Source organism: Zootoca vivipara, chromosome Z1 (genome assembly GCF_965207765.1).
Source record: "Zootoca vivipara chromosome Z1, rZooViv2.hap1.1, whole genome shotgun sequence".
Lineage (NCBI taxonomy): Eukaryota > Metazoa > Chordata > Lepidosauria > Squamata > Lacertidae > Zootoca > Zootoca vivipara.
The window spans coordinates 63,025,481-63,045,196 of NC_142583.1; the positions used below are offsets into that span (position 1 = coordinate 63,025,481).

Sequence of the window (19,716 nt, forward strand, 5' to 3'; positions counted from 1 at the left end):
TTTCTGAAATTTTTCTGTAATAAAACAGCTGCTTTGAGATCTTGTATAGAATGTCCTGGGAGATTGAAGTAGGAGATAACCCAACAAGCGTCCATGCCTTGCCCACCAAGCTCTTAAAGTTGAAGCATGGAATGCTTCCTCACAAGACTTGCCTTGTGCCTTGTGGGAATGGTATGCTCTATCAGGGTGGGTAGGTCTGCCCCCATCTGCAAAGATCATGCTTGGTTCTACAAAACACGACTTCACCCTCCTGTTTAGACTGTTGCCTGCTCCACCCACCCTGCTCAGTTGAGCAAAGCCCTCTCTTCTTCCTCCTGTGTAAAAGACTGCCAACCCAATCCCAACACCAAAAACACCCTTGCCTCTGGAACACACTGCGACTGTGTCCTCTTTTCCCTTCTACCTTTTCTTGTTACAAAAAATATTTGCTGCTGCAAGAGCAGCAACAGCCCTGAAGGCTTCTCTATCACCTCTGCACTCGAATAAAGAACCAAAGATGATTCTTTTTGGGGTGAGGTGATCGGGAGAATGCTAGCAATGCACATAGTTCGCTGTGACAGCAAAACACGTATTTTTAAACTTAGGGCTTGTTGTTTTTAAGCACAGGCCTCTTCTGAGAAGGACAGTCCCTTTGGCCCTTTCTCAGAACCTAGAGAGGGAGCAGACAGGAAGGAGGAAGCACACTTCCTCACAAGGCGGGCTAGAAGGGTGAGTGGCTCTTCCAAGCCCTGAGGTTCTCAGCCAGTGCCCAACCTAGCTGACCACTGGTCCCAGGGGTGTAATCAGGCCATGCCTGAGCCCCACAGTTTACAAGCTCCAGGACTTTTAGTTCCTATTGTTTCCCTTGCTCATTCATGTGGCTGAGTGTAGGACCAGTGTAGACCATGAGGTTTGCCTCACCAGCTTCAAGGTGTTGTGGTGGAGCTGTGGGTGTGTCTGGTGGGTTAGCTTACCCTCACTACTCTTGAGGAGAGGAGCCTGTATAAGATTTTCCAATACGGGGTGGGGTGGGGTGGGGTGCAGTGTGGGTGGGTGGGTAGGTAGGACGAGCACATGCTAAGAGCATTTCCGCCTTTCTTTTTCCTCCCATATGTAACATTGCCATTTGTAATTTCCCAGCAATGGCAAACCACTATTCAAAATGCAGATTGGCAAGCCATGATGTCCAATTTTGGAGAGGCATAGAATCATAGAGTTGGAAGAGACCACAAGGGCCATCCAGTCCAACCCCCTGCCAAGCACGAAACACCATCAAAGCATTCTTGACATATGTCTGTCAAGCCTCTGCTTAAAGACCTCCAAAGGAGACTCCACCACACTTCTTGGCAGCAAATTCCACTGTCGAACAGCTCTTACTGTCAGGAAGTTCTTCCTAATGTTTAGGTGGAATCTTCTTTCTTGTAGTTTGAATCCATTGCTCCATGTTGAATCCATTGCTCCAGATTGAGGGCTGGAGACGTGGGAAAGACCTCAGACTCACCTTGCCTCCATTTGCATCGAAAGCCATTTTTAAAAATCGTTTTTTTAAAAACACCTAGATGCAGCAAACGGAATATTTCTGTCGGACTTGAGGATCCCCTGGTTTGTGCATTGCTGCTCTCTCGGCATGCTTCTTGCTTGATTGCAGCACAGATGCACAGAGCTTAAATTGCAATAAAAGTGGATGAGTGAAAACTGCCCGTAATGGCCTGTGAATTTCCCTCTAGGCTTTGAAACACCTCTTAATTACCTGCCGGCAGCCGAGCAAGAACAGTGCCAAGGCAGCGTTTGCCTTATTCAAATATGCCCACCGTTGCATTGATTTTTGATTTATTTAAGGAATTGCTTCCAGAATACAAGCAGGGGCCGTCTTTACCCCGGGGTGCAAGGGGTGTGGGGCACCCGGGCGCCGAATTCTGGGTGGCGGCAAATGTATACCTACTGTATATCGGTCCCTCTCAATCGGCGGCAGTGAAAAGCAATGGAGCGAAAGTCCCCGCCCCCCTCCATTGCTCTGTTAATCTGTAGCATCAAATATTCCCGACGAGTCAGGAAACAAAAGCAGTTTTTTCCGCTGCGCCGTTGTTACAGGCGAGCGATTGCCCCCTAAAAAAGCTCAACAACTTTGGCTTTCCCCCTCCCCCAAAAAGCCCAATAAAATTTAATTTTGGGACAGCTAAACTAAATTTGGGTTTCTGGGCAGATCTTTGCACCTTGGCGACACATATGCTAAAGACGGCCCTGAATACAAATGCTGGTCTGGATAGTCAGGCCATACAGGTCTGTGCACAAGATAACCTCTCTGACCCTTGCGAGACACACTGCGGGAAGAAGGAGCCCGATTTCAACAACCAAGAGAAGGATAGCAGAAGTGGGAGCCATCCTAAAGAAAACCTGAACCCTAATGTGGCAATTGCCTGCTGACCAGTCCTTTCCCATAATGCAACAGGGGCGCCTCTGGACTATCAGTATTTTGTGGAAAGGATTCAAGTCTCTGATTTGGGGCTTCTCTCTTCCACAGACAACTCCCAGCTCACTAAACCTCACTGATACCTCTTCAGCTTCCAGCACTTCCTCTTCCCAGTCTTCTCCCTCTGATTACTCATTGTCCCACCACCACTTCCCAGGCTCTGAGCCTTCTTCCCTTGGGGGTTCCCCAGCTGGCGGCTACCACCACTCGTCTGCATCCAGCCAGTTCCTGACACCCACCCCAGGCACTGGCAGAGGAAAGGGGGGGTGCGGTCCGCCCCGGGTGTCATCCCTGAGGGGGATGACATCGGCCACCATCCCCTGGGACACATGCTGCAGGGTGGTACCCCCCTGGGACGCTCAACGCTAGCTGCAGGCACCCCCCCTCCCAGATGATCACCGCTTACCATGGGTGGCTAGTCCCACCCCTGGGTGCACAGCATGTGGCCGCTCTGGGTGCCAGAGCAGCTAGCTCCGCTTCTGGCCCCTGGTGCTTCTGCTATAAAACGGCTCAGTTGCAGCAACTTCAGAACTCCGAAACATGCTCACCTGAAGCTTCCCCTTCCCCTACACTAGGCACGTCCAACGGGTAGATCGTGATCTAGCAGTAGATCACCGGATGTCTGTGGTAGATCACTGGTAGATCACCGGCTCACCCCCCCAAAGAAGCTCAACAACTTTGGCTCCCCTAAAAAAACTCAACATTTTAGCCCTGCACCTCCAAAAAGTGGGGCTTCCCTCCTTCCTAAAAAAAAACCCTCAACAACGTTGACCTGAACCCCCCAAAGGGGGTAGATCACTGGCAGTTTTTAACTCTGTGAGTAGATCGCATTGTATTGGGATTTGGCCACCCCTGCCCTACACCCTCGTTGACCCTTACAGATCCTGCGGAGCATGATCCCCAAGTGAAAAGGCCCCACTGTAAGTCGTCTGGGGGTCCTCAGCAAAGTCTGGCGATGAGTAAGATGATGTCTTTATTTGTGAATCACTGCATTTTAATGCCTTTTCCTCCAAACCGGCTTTGATTCAAATGGAGAGAAAGAACAGGCCAGCTGCATTTTCAGCCAGTAATGTGCACACAGCCTCTGTTCATCATTATTCTAACCAGCCCCCCCTGCCCCCCAAATGAAGGAACCGGCAACCCAGGAACAATTTGGGCCACCAGCAAAGCGACAGAAAAATGACTTGGGCTGACTTTGGGAGACGCCAATGATTAATTTCCATTCCGTTTTCTTATGAGGTTGTGACCCATGTCAGCCAGACACGAGCTCCTGGGGAGAGGGGGGGGGGACTTGGCTAGATTTCAGAGACCACCCCCCATTAGGCTGACCTGGAAGTGGAAACATTTGCAGCTGGATTTCAAAAGGCCAAATGAAGCCGGTGAATTCTGTTTGACATTAATTCCAGGAAATTGAATATTCCTCCCAGATGTTTAATAAACACATTCATGCCTTCCCAAAGCCCTCTGGATGCACTTCATATGCTTCTGGCCTCAAAGAGCACATTAAGTGTTCAAAGGCTAGACAAACCATCACTTCCAAGTACAGATACGATTCGTATGGGATGACAATGAGGAAAGCTGTGGGAAAGGTAGCTTGCTGCTGCGTGGTATCCCTAATGGGGCAGAAATCAGGCATGTTTCATTGGGGGTGGGGGTGGGGAAAGGGGGCAATTGAAACATATAAAAGAAGCAGGCAATGTCAGTTCGCATTTCTTAGTACAGAAAGCATTGATCTGATGTGTAGAGATCTTCCCTATTCTGCTTAGTTCAAGAGGGTTCTAGAAGGTTTCCTTCTATGTGTAAGATGCTGGCAGAAGGTTTCTGATGTTTGGGTTATACCTTCTGGGAAGCTGAGTACAGCTGGTTTAAACTGGTTCTGTTATCCTTTCTGTCGAGGTCATGCTGACTATAATAGTAAGGCCAGGAAGAGCCTGGGTTTCACTCACTTTCTCGTGTTAAGGTTTTGTCTTATTATAAGTTAGTTTATGATAAGTCTGCAGCAACTGGATTTCTTGTGGACAGTGCCAGTCCTGAATGTATTGGATTCAGGCCCGGCTCTAGGGGTAGTCTCGGTGGCGTGGGGCGCCAGGGCGCTGGAGCGATCTCCACGCCACGACGCCAGGGCACCCGACCGGCTTGAGACGGCCCTGATTGGATTTGTGACCATTATGCTCATTTGCCTTCAGCAGCGAGTAAAGCTCAGGCTAGATGGAATTGCCTCTGGTCTATTTTTTCGGGAACTCTGCAATGTGTTAAGTCTTCCTCATCCTTGCACAACAAGCAAGGGGAGGGATCAGGAACGTTTTGCGTAAGCACGAGTTCCATAAAATAAGGAACACCTTTATGGTAAAGTAAGGCACATCCCTAGGCCACCATCTCAAAGGAACTGGGAAGGTCTGAAGCACAAGTGGAATGAAAAGGTCTGGGTTCAATCCCAAGCAACTCCAGAGAAGGCTAGGAATGACCTCCGCTTGAAAACCTGGAGAGTCGGTGCCCATTGGTGTAGACCACGGAGGTTGGCAACCTTCACATTTTGCACCCCGGGCCGCCCCTCCTCTCCCCATGTTACGCCCCCAACTGGTCCTTCTCTACTCTGGAATGTATCTGAACACTCTTCTAAGCAGAGACTTGTCTGTTAGGATGAATGGCACCCCGCCAACCTCAGCCTGCTCACATAGGAAGCTGCAAGTACACACGCCGTTGGTCACAATCTGCCGGTATCCTGTAGCTTCTTGAGAAACAATTGAAAAATACCCACCCTGGGTAGCTCAGCTGGTTAGAACGTGGTGCTGATAATGCCAAGGTTGCAGGTTCAATCCCCGCCTGTGGCAGCTGCCTTTCGCCTCCTGCAATCAAACTCTCTCACTCCCACAAATATGTCACGCTGGGAAATGCCCTTTCCGTTGTTTAGGCCTTCCAAAGTGAAAAAAAACGCATGGCAAAAACACGTGAGCCACTTGTTCTTGGCGGAAGTGGGCGGTTTCCCCCCTTCCCTCCTCCCTCTTTCCCAGTCCACCGACCATTATTATTCCAGCTCTTAAACCTGTGCCAGACTGTTAATGTCTTAATGCTTATTCAAGTGTCAGGGAGTGCTGGCAGATGTCAGAGTAAATGGGAGGCTGTCAGCGAGGAAATTACTTAACTACGGGAGGCAGTGCAAGACAGGAGTGCCTGGCGTGCTATGGTCCATGGGGTCACGAAGAGTCGGACACGACTAAACGACTAAACAACAACAACAATAAACTGATGGCTGCAGTCTGTCAGGTAGCATTTGAGCTTGGTCTTCAGGCTGAAATGGGGGGGGGGAGTTTGGTTGGGGTGCAGGGAGAGAGAAGGAATTTCAGGGTTTACAACAGAGGGGGTGGTGGAAGGATTTGCCTCCAGCCATGTCCACAATAAAACAAAAGCTACAGACCCTCCATGTTTCCCTATTTTCCAGGGACGTCCCTGATTTAGAGAAGTTTCTGATTTGATCCTGGAATGTGCCACTTTTCCTTAGGTCAGATGTCCTTATTTTCATTGGAGAAATGTTGGAGGGGATGAAGCTAACAGAGAGTCAATGATCCTTTGTAACCTCAAAGCGTCCAAGTTTTGTTTTGCTGCCCTTTAAAAAAGAAACAAAGAAAGTGGCAGGCATATGGTGTTGAAATGATCTAGGGCCATCTGCAGAATCCACAGAAGCAGAGAGAGAACTGCAGTGCAAATTCTCCACCTGTCTGGGATCAAGTTTCTATTTGTATCAAGAGTCTCTTTTTAATAGGCGAGCTTCCTAGCATCACTGTTAGCTTGCAGCTTTGAAGCCAGCTTTACACATCACAGGTTAGTGGGTGTACATTATTATTATTATTATTATTATTATTATTATTATTGCTTTCAGTGAGGCATCTCAAAGCGATTCACATTATAAAAACACAGAGGAGCAATTGCGCATACTGAAAAGATGAAAACAATTGCAGATTGATAGATATGCACATATAAACAATTATTGTAGATGTACAACGATTCCATCTATTAAATCAATTTCTGTTCTAATACAGATACCAACTAGGATAACAAGTCCTTCTTATGGCACATCTATACTGTCCATGGGCACCAACTAAAGGGGGCAGAAGGGGCTTCGGCCCCCTCAATATTTGTTGGCAGGGAGCCGAGCCCCCCAACACTGAGGGAGCCAGGAGGCACAGAGAGTGATTTTCACCCTCTGCTCTCCCCAGCCCCCACCGCCAGCAGGGTGCAATTGGGATCTCTGCAGGGGGTGCCTGGTTCGTGGCCCCCCCCGCATTACGTATGACGTCAATATGACATCATGTGCCACTGGGCCCCTTTGAATGGGAGCAGGTTGGCGCCCCTGATACTGTGACCCTTCATTCCAGATTTCCTCACACCCTTTCCTTTTTGAAATATCCCTAGTATGAAAAAAATCCAGATTAAGGCAGGGGAAAGCGTGGGCAGGCAGTGATTTGGAGGACAACGTTATATGGTCCACGAAAAAGTAATGGCAATACAGGAAGCCTGCTATCCATATTAAGCGACAGTAAGGAGGAGGCAGGTTCACAGTGAGAGAGGTTGGCAGAGGGATGTATGTGTACAGAACTGAGCCTTATTAAAAGGCATTCCATCTGTAGCAAAAACCCTACAATTGCACCAGCCAAGTGAATCTGGGATTTACCACACCGGATGCAAAGACTAGATAGAGCTGCATTTCACTGTTACCAGCAACTATTGCTAATTTATTTGTAGTTACAGGTAGGTAGCCGTGTTGGTCTGACGTAGTCGAAACAGAATAAAAAAATTCCTTCCAGCAGCACCTTAGAGACCAACTAAGTTTGTCATAGGTATGAGCTTTCGTGTGCATGCACACACTTTATTTGCGATTTTGATCAAGCTATATTTGAAACCTCCACATTTTGTTAACAGGCACTGAAGTTGCCATCCTGGAGTTGTGTGACGTAGAGATATTACTCCATCTCTTTCTCTCACTGCCCATTCTTAAGGCAACAGTTAGTACTACAGCGGGTAGCGGCTTCTAGATAATTTGCCAGCTATTTTCAGCACAGCCAGGAAGCCCTAGTTAGAGCTGAAATGTGACATGCAACTGGAACCAAACTCCTTCCCTTTTTGGACAGCGAAACTCACAAGCTGCAGAGCTGGAGTCTGGTCCTTTTGTCAGCTGGAGGTGGGGAGGAGACAGGGTCAGTAAGTTCTTTTCCCTTATTGTGTTTTTGCTTAATAAAATGAAAAGAAATTTCATCACACTTCTTGAAAAGAGGCTTCTGACATGGTGATTCCTAATGTATTGTTTTTTGGGGTCTTTCCAAGGGTGTCAGTTTCTGGGACTTCCCGTAAATTAATCTTTTTTTAAAATTTAATTTGTCTCTCCCTTTCTGCTGAAACTGGTTTTAAAAATCCCCTAGAAATTCTGCTTTGCAAAAGCTCTCCACTCTCTCCCATTCATGCCAAGGCAAGAATCGCTGTAGAGAAACTGACTAATCAGATTCAGTTTTCCAGAGACTTAGTCAAACTGGATACCTTGAGCTTCCACGGGGGGGGGGGGCAGTACCCCCAGATTCCTATGATTATTTTTATTTTTTTAAAGAGTTTAGAGCTTTTGCAAAACCTGAGATATGAGATAAAATGCACAGACCATGTACACACACTATACAGTAAAAACTCAGTTCTCGAATGGCTCTAACGTTTTGGCTCCTGAACGCCAAAAACCTGGAAGTAAATGCTCCTGTTTTCGAACATTCCTCAGAACTCAAACGTCCGACGTGGCTTCTGCTTGAATGCAAGAAACTCTTGCAAACAATCAGAAGCCGCGCCTCAGTTGTCGAAAATTTCGGAAGTCGAATGGTCTTCTGGAAAGGATTACATTCGACAACCGAGGTTTGACTGTACCTTTAAAGCACACTTGAAGCACACACACCCCCTCAAAGAATTCTGGGCACTGTAGTCTGTTAAGGGCTGCTGGGGATTGTAACTCTCTGAGGGATAAACTACAATGCCCAGAATTCTTTGATAGAAAGATTGGGCTGTGAATGTGCTTTAAAAATATAGCATATACACAGGCAAAGTTCTTCTAATCTTGGTGTGTCAGAAGTTAGCCTGCTCTCTACTTTCAGTATTTTAACTGTGTCCCCTACCCCCAGGGGAAATTCTTGCTGACATCCATGATTGATTGGTATCCCTCTAACATTATCTTCATTTTCTGTTCTGTTTTCCATTTTCAGGAGAGGGGATTAGCATTCTAGTGGTCAAAATAGAAAGCACCCATTCCTAGGAGAGAGGAAGCCACAGGGTTTGGGGAAGCCTAAGGTTTGCAGAAATAGAAAAAGCGAAAACCGTTTTAAGAAGGGGGGGGGACCCTAAAGGAAGGGGGAACTCCAAAAACAGCCCAGTGGGGACTGTCGGCTGTGGGGACTAAGTAAGGAACAGAAACTAGGTGGGAGGGGGAATGCAATGTTGTGCCCTGAAGAGAGGCATTTCTTGACTATAAATATTTAGACCACATTGCTCAGTACATACTTTATTTTGATTCTGGATTTTTATTGGTGATATTGACAACATATATATTTGTTTTATTTGTATCTTTTTTCGTGATTTTATTTTATCTTACATTGTAAACCACTTAGATATTTTTCAAAAATATATATTGAGTGGCCTATAGATTGATTGATTAATAAATAAATAGTCATACACTTTCTCTTCTTAGCACCCCACCCATCAATCATTTTGAAAATAAAGAAAGGGCTAAATATTGTTATGTTCCTATACCTCATCATCTGACCTATATGGCAGCCTTTGTTTCCTTCCGTTAGACTACATGTTTTCGTCCAAGAAATGGGTGCAATCTCTTTAAGTGTCTTCTTCTTCTTCTTCTTCTTCTTCTTCTTCTTCTTCTTCTTCTTCTTCTTCTTCTTCTTCTTCTTCTTCTTCCTCCTCCTCCTCCTCCTCTTCCTCCTCCTCCTCCTCTCACTCTTCCTTCTGTCCCAGAGAAGAGCAAGGGAATAGGGCCAGTGGGGGAATGGGACAGGAGAAGGCACAGCCCCATATCCAGGAAAGGGCAATGCGCTGTCTCCATTGCTTGGTCTGACAACTCTTGAAGGCCCACGGACCACAATTTGGGAACCTCTGTCCTGGATTTGAGCCCCACATTGGGCAAAACATTCCTAAATTGCAGGGGGTTGGACCAGAGGAACCTTGGGGTCCCTACGAACTCTACATTTCTAGAATGTACATTGCCTTGACACATTTTAAATATGAGGCTTCTGAGGAATGTAAATTAGTCATAATAGAGAACAGAAATAAATACTGTAATGGGAAACACGGGTGTTCTGCTTCTGTTTTCTCAGTAGCTCATATATCTTGACTCTGTTTCCCTCTCTTACCCTTCTACCACCTCCTTTTTGGTGAGGACCAGAGCTCAGGGGGAGTGACACGACTCGCTTTTCCTCCTCAGGTAGTGACGTAGCAGCTTCTTCCCCCTCCATTGCACCTCCACCAGTTAGCCTTGTCCTTGTACATTTTTGGCTGTGAAAAAGACCAGTTCTACACCGAGCTCACTCAAATGACCTCACCTGCAAGAGCCTCCGGACACATGAGCAAGCACTCAAGGAAGAATACCTCTGAATCACCATTCGGAGATAAACCTGGCAGTTGCAGGAGGACTCAGGGGCCGCCTCCTGCTGCCACTCTGACTGAAAAATACTTGGGAACATTTTGCATTTTGACGCTTCCCGCAAGTCCTGAGCCTGAGGCAAATGTCTGCATTGCCCAATGGGTGATCCAATAAAGGTTTTCACAGATGCTATTCAGTATGTTCGCAGGGGCAAATTCTCCTACCAATTTTCCCACCGTCCTTTTTCAGGATCTCCTTTCCTTGTCTGTTGTGTTGAGGGGCAGCAGAATTTTGTATCGATAAGAATACAAAACGCGACAGCTGCATATTCCTGCATTTGCAGGGGTTGGACTAGATGATCCTCAGGGTCCCTTCCAACTCTACAATTTCATGAAAATCATATATTATACAGAGAATGAAAGTTTAATGTTTCCCTCCTCTCCACCCCTTCCACATTTCCCCTATATTTCTCTCCCACCCTCTCTCCCACCCTCTCCTTCCCCCTCAACCCCATATGGACTACAGCAAAAAATGTCTCTAAGGGACGGCGGTCAAATTGTATGAAGGATGCTACGATTTAAAAAAGAGAGGCACAGAATGTACTTTTGTTACTTATGGAAAATATTTCATTAAAAAACCCGAATATAATTTTTACCATAACTGGACATCCTATACAAACGACCATAAACAAATAAAAGCAGTTGATTGCCTATTATTTCACTGCAATCGAATACTGTAAGACAGGCACATCCAACAGGTAGATCGTGATCTACCGGTAGATCACTGGCCACCTGTGGTAGATCACTGGTAGATCACTGGCTCCCCCCCCAAGAAGCTCAACAACTTTGGCTCCCCTAAAAAATGTTCAACATTTTAGCCCTTCACCTCCCCAAAAGAGGGCTTTCCTCCCACCTCAGAAAAGCTCAACAACTCTGACCTGAACCCCTAAAAAATGGGCCTTCCTCCTCCCTAAAAAAAAAGCTTAACAACTTTGACCTGAACACCCCAAAAGGGGGTAGATCACTGCCAGTTTTTAACTCTGTGAGTAGATCGCAGTCTCTTCGGAGTTGGCCACCCCTGCTGTAAAATATTCCACAGAGCCCCACCCCCTGCTGTATAGGTAACACTTTATCTCCAATCTCCTCCTTACATTCACAATCAGCCAGGGGAGAAATGAAGCCTGCTTTGTACATTAACTTCATAGCAGTCAGGAGGAAGCCTAATCTAGTCAAGCTTCTCCTGCTGGCTGCCTTCTAAAACTGCAAGCATCTCTTCTTACTACAGTAGGATTGATTTATCTTGTACTTCACTGCTATTTCTCTCTCTCCATTGCAACAAGCTTGTGGTTATTATTGTCTCACCAGAGTGGTACATACTCTGGTTATCTTCCAATGCGCTCTACACAGAGCTACCTTTGAAGGTGACTCGGAAACTACAACTAATCCAGAATGTGGCCGCCAGACTGGTGACTGGGAGCAGCCTCCGGGACCATATAACACCAGCCTTAAAGGATCTACACTGGCTCCCAGTACATTTCCAAAGACAATTCAAGGTGTTGGTGCCATAGCTGCCAAGTGTCCCGTTTCCCCGGGAAGCCCCCATTTTTAAAGGCGTTTCCCGCTGTCATCCCAAATAGCGAAATAGCCCATAATTCGCCCGGATTTCTTCTGGTGCTGCTCTGCCCATTTCTGGGCACCGGAAATCGGGCAGCGCCGGCACCGGAAGTTGCTTCTACACATGTCTGGACATGCGTAGAAGTGACTTCCGGTGCCGCTCTGCCCATGTCTGGGCACACTAGTCAATCCTGCCTCCAGGGGCAGTCGCCTCCCCTGGCCATTGAGTCCTTTCTCCCACTATCCACGTCACTATCCAGCGTTCCACCGAACTCAGTAGAATTTTTAACTTTTGAGGAACCGTGCCTAGGGCAGTGTTGCAAAACAAAACAAAACAAAACAAAAAAAAACACCAGGAAGATGCTTGAGTCATCCTCAGGTCTCAGATTTATGCTGATTGCACAAGCAAAACAGTTAACTCCTACCATGAAACAATAAGATTAACTTTTTTAAAAAGCATTTTTAAAATATGATCTGCTCTGTCTGAAGTGCTATAGACAGTCTCCATCCCATTCTGCTACCTCTATAGGCATAGGCAAATGTAACGCACACCCCATCTCCAAAGAAATTAAGAGAGACGAGAGATCCGATCACAGTCTTGTGGTCAACCCTGCCAAAAAAAAACCACCAAACCATTTCCTTGTTCAAAAATCCGTCAGTACGTTTTGCTGTTGGTGGTTCGAGCCCACCCGGGGACGGCTGTGTGCAGAATTCCTGCATTGCACGGGGTTGGACTAGATGACCCTTGGGATCACTTCCAACTCTCCAATTCTATGGAAATCCTTCTCGCTCTTGCTTTTTTTTGGGGGGGGGGGTGAAACACAGACGAAAACAACAAAACTCCCTTTTGCTCTGATCTCTGCTTCTCAGCGTTGCTCTCTCCTTCCTCCCCCGCCTTCCCCCCCGTAGGTAGTGAGATTCCGAGCTAGGATTGGTGGAGGAATTCTGGGGGGGCGGAGCCAAAGGACCCGGCAGAAGGGGGCGTGTGCGCTACTAGTACACCCGCGGCCGGCAGAGCGATCAGTTTTGCAGCTGCAGAAAGACGCGCCGGGTGTAATTTTTAAAATCTGCGCTGCTTGATTGATAGATTAAGGTTCGTATTTATTTTAGCTCCATAATTTAGACAGGAGGGGATTGTTAGGAGGTCGCGCAGAGCTGCACCGGTGCGCGGGGCTGCTCGGACCTCGGCGAAGGATCTCGCGCAGAGGTTGGATCTTGTGGAGGGCTGCGCTTAGGAGAGTCGAGGTGAAGTTTTCCTCTCTGTGCCTCCGAGTTCATCTCTGCAGTGGAAACCCTCACTTTGGCGCCCAGAAGAGACTCGGGAAGATTTGCACAAAGGCGACAAAATTGGAGAAAACTTGTAGCCTATATCCGGAGATCATTTGAGCCAGGTAAAAAGACGCGCGTGCGTGGGAACGAGCGTTTCCGTATCTGTGAATGCCTTCGGGTTGATGTAGCGTCCTCTGAGCGCACCAGCGATGTTGTACGCTTGACTCGTGAAGTTCCACCGATTTCTGCCGGGTTTCCTTTTCCCAAGGTGTTTTGGTTTTTTTTTTTAGCATTGCGGCCACCCATGAAATTTAATACCTACCGGTACCTTGCTTCCAGCAGCTTGTTGTCTTTATATTTCGCGGACTTGTGCGGAGGACCAGATCCTGCATGCTATAAAACGCTTCCTCGGCAGTAGACCCATCATGGGTTGTTAGTATTTTAGTGACGCGCTATATTGAGTGGAACGTGGGAGGGGGGCCCTTCTTTGAAAAACAGTGTAACTTGCAGCGAATTGGTTTGCGCTACTGAGCCAAGGAGATTGGAAAGAGAAGGTGGGAAATCGGGACTCAGCGTGGTTTTCAACCTACATGGCCACGTTCCCGGGTCACATAAACCAGTTTATTCGCTCTTGAAACTAGTTTGATGCAGGGGTAGCCCTGGATAACTCAGGGATGCGCGCACATTATAATTTTAAGTGCAGTAGTCTTGCTTAAGTGACACATGGATCGCTAAGTTGCATTGTTTACGTTTCTTTTTTGTAAAAAGTATTTAAGGGGACCATCAGTATTTTCTTTTGTCACTTGAATTCAGGATTCCCCCTTTGTTAATTTCCATGCTGCGTAAAACGTCTAGGAATGCATTTCTTCCCATATATAGGCTGACTTCCTAGAGCTCTTTTTTCCTTCACTTTTTTTTGTAAACAAGAGAGGAATTCCTGCCTGTTTCCAAAATACTCTCCTCGGTAATGTAGAGGACGCATGGAGAGGACTTGCTGTGAGGGGTCAGGGCAAGCTCCTTTGAACAGAACTGAATAACTCGACAGGTGGATTGATGGGATTTTATAGGGCAGATCCATGCCATGCACATTTAAAACGCATGCACATTTAATGCGCAGGACTCCCTCGTGGAGAAACCTGGGAACTGTAATTCCCCCCCCCCACCCCGACCAGAGCTACAATTCCCAGCATCCTTAACAGACTGCAGTTCTCAGGATTCTTTTTAGGGGAAGTCACAGGCTTCAAATGTGTTTTAAAGTGTGTTCAGTAATTGGAGTTGGTGCCAAAAGGTGAGAGCATGAGTGATTTCAGCTAGGTCATCTATTCAAAGGGGTTTTGTAAACAGTAAACTGATACTGAGCTACACTGAAATGCATCAACTGGGTACTTTAAGCTGTTTGCTTGTCAGTCAGTGAAAAATGAGACTGGCGTAAACTTGTTTGCAACCCAGTGGTGTGAGGGTGAATTCTGAAGCACGGGTGCTCTTTTATGAGACACGCCCCCCCCACAGGTATGCCCCTTTAAAGACTGTACAGTAAAAATGATTTTTCTTAATCAAGGCAGGCATTCTGTTTCACGCCACTCCAATCTCCGAGCTGTGTGAAAGTCTGGGGGTCTAGGCACTTTCCCAGGGGAGGCACAGCGGAGACTGTGTTGTCTTTATGATATATGGTCCATTTACAGACGATGTAAGGGGTTTGCACTCCCAAAGGTTCTTGCTTCTCCCAAGCTGTAGCCAGGGATCTGAAAAGACCTCAGCCATGGCTCTGACCTCCACTGCAGCTTGCCATTTACAAACTGAAACCTCCCCCCCCCCCAAAAAAAACTGCGCCACAGCAAACTGAAATCCTAAAAACTCCATTCTTTTGGTCTCTGCCCACTTGGGCACTGAGTCCCCACTTTCTTAATGGCTCATCACCTGACCTTTGTTAGCAACTTGTACTGTACTCATGATCAGGCCAGCCTGGTTCTTCCAGCAATTGAATCGCTCTGAAAATTCAGGGAGCTTGATTAAATTCTGACCCTTTAATGGTTCCAGGAATTTAGGGGAGTCTGTCTCTCCCCCCCCCAACTATAACACTACTAAGTCACCTTTCTTGCTGAGCTCTGGCCCCCTCTGCTTTTGCTTAATATCTAGCCTGATGAAGAGTTCTGCAGGACTCAGACGATTGCTCGGTGCTTTGTGGCATTTTGGTTATAATGCCAGGGACGTTGGAATTTTCAGGGTAAAAATGGCAGGTTTACCCTTTAGCCGTGCGTGCTAATGTAACCTAACCCCTCCTCCTCTGCAGATCTTATTTCGTAGGTTTCTCTCTGCGAAAAGCTTATTTATTTGGCATTCTGAGAATTGGTAAATAGAGCCCCATGGAGATGATGCCGTTGTTTCTGCTCTGATATGACTAGTGAGTCCCTGCTCCACTGTGTCACTGTGGCAACGTGATCACAAAACATACTGTATTCACTGGGAAGTAAGTTCTACTGATTTAAGAAAATGCAACCTAAGTCCTTCTAACCAGCTCCTCTGCTGTTAACGTTTTCTCATCTTTGTTTAAAAAGCTGGAAATTAGAATTGGAGGACTTCATGGCGGACAGGAACCATAGAACAGGCTTCCCCAAACTGCGGCCCTCCAGATGTTTTGGCCTACAACTCCCATTATCCCTAGCTAACAGGACCAGTGGTCAGGGATGATGGGAATTGTAGTCCAAAACATCTGGAGGGCCAAAGTTTGGGGGTGCCTGCCATAGAACCATAGAATTGTAGAGTTGGAACAGGGACCCTGAGGGTCATCTAGCCCAACCCCTGTGTGACAGATGGCCATCCAGCCTCTGCTTATAAACCTCAATGGTGGGAAAGTCTACTACCTCCCAAGGGAGTCTGTTCTACGGTTGAACAGTGCTTGCCATCAGAGAGTTATTACTGATGTTTACTTGGAAACTCCTTTCTTGTAACTTGAAGCCATTGGTTCGAGTCCAACCCTCCAGAGCAGGAGAAAACAAGCTTGCTCCATCCTCCATGTGGCAGCCCTTGAGATATTTGAAGATGGCTATCCTGTCTTCTCTCAGTCTCCTCTTTCCCAGGCTTAAACAGCTCCCTCAACCATTCCTCATAGGGCTTGGCTTCCAGACCCTCTTAATCATCTTGGTTGCCCTCTGCTGCCCACGTTCCAGCATCCTGCTGCCCAACATCCTTCTTAAATGGCGGTGCCCAGAAGTGGACACGACGTGTCGACTGTGGAAGACGCCCTTTCAATCATAGCTACCTGTCATACCTTAACTAGGCAGAGGGCACTTTGGGACAATAGCCAATGAAGTCTCTGTTCTCCTATCCTAGAACTGAAGCCACGATGTTATGTAGATCAGCCATACCAGAGTTAGAATCCTCCTTGTCGAGGGTGGGGAGCCAGTGGCTCGGCAGGTGCTGTTTGAATCCATTAGCCACAGCCAACAGGAGTAGTAGGTTGGGATGATACAACCTGTAGCCTAATAACATATAGAGGACCACGGCTTCCTCCTCCCCAAGAGCTCCCAATGGACTGTCTGCTTTAATGGAAGCTGGTGTGTGGCCCAAGCAAAGAACAGGATGAATCGAGGAGAACTGAAACCTTATCATTCAGAGCCGAAGCTTACAGGGGCGGCAGGCCTTTAAAAATGTCTTGTCTGGCTGGTGTACTTCCTCCTCCGTTGGGAGAGTCTGTGTTCGTTCTCTTCCCCTCTCATTTCTGCGCTAACGGGTTTGTTTTGGCTCGCCTTGCCAAGCCTGGAGACGCGGAAACACCCTCCCACAGTGCGGCTGAGTGTTGCTAAGCCCTCTAAATTTAGGACCAGGCGAGATGCGGAACAGAGAAAGGGAAGGCAAGGAGAAGATCTGGAGTTTGGGAGGGCGGCTGCCTTGTTTTGATCATAAGATCTGGCAAGTAAGACTTGGGTGACTCGTCCCTTCCTCCCCAAACATAGTGCAAAATGATTTCTATATGCTAGGGATGGAAACCCTGATTAATACCTCTTCGTTGCCTGGGTGGAGCATGGGATGTGCGTGTCAAAACTAGACTACTGTAAATTTCTGTTTGTGGTTCCACCCACTCTGGCTGTGCCGAATGCTCATTTGTATGTGCCCCTTGGAAAGTGGTCCAGAATGTAATGTGGCCCTCGGTCTGGAAAAGGTTCCCCACCCCAGATTTATGGCTGTGTGGTATGGTTGTTGATGGGGACAAGGGGAGAAGATGAATGATTTAAAGAGGGAGAAACTTTAGGGCAGAAGGTTATGCTGAGTATAACCCTTGATGCTACCTATCGAAGCAGCTTTTGCATGCTGATAGATTTGCCATCAGTGTGGTTAGGGTGATACTAAAAGTGTGGAAGATGGATTTCAATTATTATATATTGCTGTTGGGGGGAGAAACTACCCAAGTGTTGTTGTTTTTTCTATATCAGAGTTGGGCGAACCTGTCATTGCAATTATTCTGTGGGGAAGGTTGCAAGCAATCTTTCCAAAGATGGCTTAACACAGGGATAGTATTTGCCCCCAATAGAAACTAGCTCCTGGAAGGGGGTGGGGAAAAAATAAGCCAGGGGGGGGGAGTGTTTGAATCTTTACACCTGGTTAATGCTGAATAGAGCACAGCTGGGAAGGTCTTGTTAACATCTGACCTTGTTTAGAGATCTGACCTTGTTTAGGTGGCAAGTGGACCCGCAACAAAATGTTGCAGTATAGAGTGTTCTAGAGTACAGCCACATGAGGGATGGAACAAGCTTGCTTTCTCCTGCTCTGGAAGCTAGGACCCAAATCAATGGATTCAAGCTACAAGAAAGGAGGTTCGGATCCAGGTCAAGCAAGGAGCACATGGGTAGAGTTAAAGGACGTGTTCCAGCCAGGCTGGTGATTCCCTATCTCTGTTCCATTATGAAGAACAGAAACTCTTGTGCCAATGTGTTTCTAATAGGTAGATGGTTTTATGCTTTCTCTTGGGCTGCGGTCTTCAGATCATTTTCTCTGGAACTGTTTGTGTTGTCTGCGTGGGAGCACTTGGATCTGTTAACTGATGAGGCACACCAGAAAAGCACCCAGTCAGGGCAGTTCTTCCAGTAATACCTGTTGCAATCATCTTTCTGGTGCTGTCCAAGGCCTGGGGGAACTCTGCTAGCCAAGGCAGGTGTCCACCGTTCCTGCCTCTCCTCCGCCAGTGCAGAGAAAAACTTTTAGTCATGATCCCAGACAACCAATAGGTGGCATCCATCATGATTTTATGCCTTTGAGAGCCTTATCCTCTCAAAGGCATCCATTGGATGCCCCTGGGTTCTGCTGTAACGAGAGATGGAATGTTCTCCCTGGTTACTTTTGCCTGATTCTCTTAATTTACATTAATAGTTACTGTACAATCTCTGATTTGGATTTGATCTGCCGCAGGCTTGGCCAAAAAAAGGCCGCTACCAGGTAATGCGATGATACGGACAAGGATAGGAACAACCGCAGGTCGTTATTGTATTGTTGTGAATTGTGAAATGAAATCTCACGCAAGCAAAAAATGTCTTGTCCTATACCAGCCTTTGCCACCCTGGTACCCTCCAGCTGTTTTGGACTAGATGATGGGAGTTCTAGTCTGAAACATCTGGAGGGCGCCAGGTTGACAAAGTCTGCTACAGTATTAGTGTACTTGGAAGCTTGTGTGTGTGTGTGTGTCTAGCCTAATGTAAAAATAGTCAGAGTGAAGCCAAGTTCCTGAGACATATTGCAAAATAACAGAGTGACTCAGAGCTGCTTTCCTCGCTCTGAAGAGTTTTGTTTTCCAAGTGCCCCATAAAGCGTGTGGGTGTGCATGCCTTAAAGTCTGTCTGAATAAGAGGTTAAAAGTTAAAGTCTCTTAATCATCCCAAAAGCATTCCCCTCTGTAACATTTTCTTGTAAGCTGTACATGGAGATAAAGAGTCCCCTCTTCTTCCCCATCTACCGCGTTTCTCATATTATAAGACATGTCTTATATTTATTTTTTCCTCAAAAAAACACACTATGGCTTATTTTCAAGGGATGTCTTATTTTTTTCCTCCTCCTCCTGCCGCGGCCGGCATTGCTGCTGCGCCTATCACTATGTCTTATTTTCGGGGTATGGCTTAAATTCCTTGAATGCTTAAAAATCCTGCTATGGCTTATTTTATGGGTATGTCTTAAAATATGAGAAACAGGGTATTGTGCCTGCTTCTTAATGTGTACTTGGAAGATCCCACTTAATCTGGGATTAATCTTAGGCTGAGACTTTGATCCAAGGGTTTGGAGTCAGGTTCCACCTTCTGCTCAACTGGAGAATTGCTGGCTGATGAAATAACCCAGCAGCTGAAGGCTGGCCGTCCTGAAACCAGTTCTTCTTTCTCCTGCTTTTGACCAAGTCTTACACTGGAAGATAATAGCACCGCTGCAATTGGATTAGGTTCCACCAGACAAGAAAGTCCTGAGGCTGCATGCATTTCTTCAAATCCTGAACCCTGTGCTTTTTCGTCAAAACCCATTTTGTGGCTAATCGATGTATTTTCACATGTCTGTGTCAAGCATCTGTACACCTCTACAAATTGTAAGCTTGTGAACAGCAAGTGCGCAGGGAGGGGGGTTGAACTTTCACATACAGTCGTACCTTGGAAGTCGAACAGAATCCGTTCCGGAAGTCCGTTCGACTTCCGAAACATTCCACTTCCAAAGCGCGGCTTCTGGTTGGCTGCAGGGAGCCCGTCGGATGTTCAGCTTCCAAAAGAACGTTTGAAAACCGGAACACACACTTCCGG

The 19,716-nt window shown here is 46.9% G+C and overlaps 1 protein-coding gene across 3 annotated transcripts in view; it reads left to right on the top strand.

Annotated features, from left to right (window-relative positions):
* RASGEF1B (RasGEF domain family member 1B) overlaps nt 1–19,716 on the top strand; it is a 223,434-nt gene that overhangs the window by 172,207 nt on the left and 31,511 nt on the right. Inside the window, exon 1 of one of the 3 annotated variants that reach the window (XM_035112416.3) lies at nt 12,681–13,071. The exons of 1 other annotated variant lie outside the window; for it this stretch is intronic. The gene's annotated coding sequence lies outside the window, so the exon portion shown is untranslated. Of the gene's footprint in view, nt 1–12,680; nt 13,072–19,716 lie in introns of those variants that run through there. One more of the 3 variants, XM_088660603.1, reaches the window with a different exon arrangement.